General features: G+C 55.0%; 2 non-coding genes across 2 annotated transcripts; one reads left to right on the forward strand and one right to left on the reverse strand.

Moving 5' to 3' along the window:
* Positions 1 to 461: 461 nt before the first annotated feature.
* Positions 462 to 535, reverse strand: TRNAI-AAU (transfer RNA isoleucine (anticodon AAU)). The gene has a single exon. It is a non-coding gene; the product is annotated as a tRNA-Ile (tRNA).
* A 111-nt stretch (positions 536 to 646) lies between these two features.
* Positions 647 to 719, forward strand: TRNAA-CGC (transfer RNA alanine (anticodon CGC)). Its single transcript has one exon. It is a non-coding gene; the product is annotated as a tRNA-Ala (tRNA).
* Positions 720 to 1,645: the final 926 nt, after the last annotated feature.

Raw genomic sequence — 1,645 nt, forward strand, 5'->3', positions numbered from 1 at the left:
CCAGAGTGCTCCTCCTGCTCCTTCCTGCGTGAGGTCTGGGCTCCAGTGTGGGCTTGGGGGGCTGGAGAGCATGATCGGCCCTCGGGTCCATTTGGGTGGAGATGGCGGCCAGGAAGAATTCGGGCCATCAGGTCAACCCATCGGGGATAATGAGGGCCATCCAGCAGTCCTGGGATGCTGCTTCCTGGGCTGCCAGCTCAAGCCTCGTCTCCTATGAGCTGGGAAGGCAGCTGGCCACGCTCACCCTTCTCCTCCCCTCCAGGGGCCCAAGTCACTTCCGGCCAGCAGGTCGAGCAAGGAGCCCAGTAAGGGGAGGAAAGGAGTTGGCCGGAGTCTCCCACTGCCCCAGCAGGGCTCTTGCCTGCTTCCTGCCAGCCGCTCAGCCCCTCTGTTTTTCTCATTTTGGGCTCTCCGAGCCCTAGCAGTCAGCCAAAAGGAGAGAAGCCACCCTCGACACGGAGTGGCTAGCATGGGGCTTGAACCCACAACCTTGGCGTTATTAGCACCATGCTCTAACCAGCTGAGCTAGCCAGCCTACAGGCAACGGTGCCTCTCCTGACCCTTTTGGAAGAAGTCACCGGCTGGCTCAGGGACGGCGTGGCCTCCGGTATGGCATGGTTGGATCAAGAGGCATGCTGGCAAGCCAGGGGAATTAGCTCAAGTGGTAGAGCGCTCGCTTCGCATGCGAGAGGCAGCGGGATCAATACCCGCATTCTCCAGGGAGCCACGGTACCTTTGCTTGCCCTGCTTTTAGAAACCGTTGACAGTCAGCGGGAAGAGCTCCTCCAGTGGCCTCCATCCCTCTCCTCATTTTGCTTGGCCTCCCAAGAAGCCAGGCCTTGCTGAGCAGGAAAGCTCTTTGTCCCCAGCCCTTCTCCCCCTTGCGCTAGCTGGGAGGCCGGAGACAGTTAGCTCAAGTGGAAGAGCGTGGGAGAAGTACCGAGATCGATACACATCTTCTCCAACCTGATCTGCTGTAGTGTGGGACCTGCCCCTTTCTTGCTGAGCTGTCACTAGAGCACGATCCCTTTCCCACTCCCTCCCTAGCTCCCTGCTAGTCTTCACAAAGCTGATTGGCTTGGAGGGAGTGCCACTCAAATAAAGTATTATTCACATCCTAGGGGTCCATGAAGGGAATGAGTGGATGCTCTCTACAGCTAGATTTGAACAGCTTTGTGTGACATTGTTTGGGCGCATTCAGAGCACTGATCTAAAGTCCTGTATCCTGTCACACATTAGATATCCCCAAGCACTCAAAGAAGGACATGGTCTGTTCACTATTGTGGCTATAGAGAACAGAGAGCACAATCTCAGCTCCACCACATTATGTGGTATGCTCCCCACATTTGGCCCAAAGGGGTTAACATAGGCTTTATGGGCCAAGTAACCTACTATACTGTAAACCAGTGGATATTTAGGCTGAGAGGAAAGCCTTTAGCAAGTGAAGCTCACCTTTCCTGGAAGAGGTCGGGGTTTCTATATATGCAGGGAGGAAGGCTGTAGTCACTCTCCTTGCGACACAAGGGAGAGAAAAGTATTTGGATCGAAGGGGAAGGGTTTATTTAGCAGACCTAGGAGATAGGGGATTAGCTAGAAGGGTGGAGAATGTTAGCCTGGGATAGTCAAGTTGGGAAGTAGTGCTGGG

The sequence above is a fragment of the Chrysemys picta genome, chromosome 5 (assembly GCF_011386835.1).
Source record: "Chrysemys picta bellii isolate R12L10 chromosome 5, ASM1138683v2, whole genome shotgun sequence".
Classification (NCBI taxonomy): domain Eukaryota; kingdom Metazoa; phylum Chordata; order Testudines; family Emydidae; genus Chrysemys; species Chrysemys picta.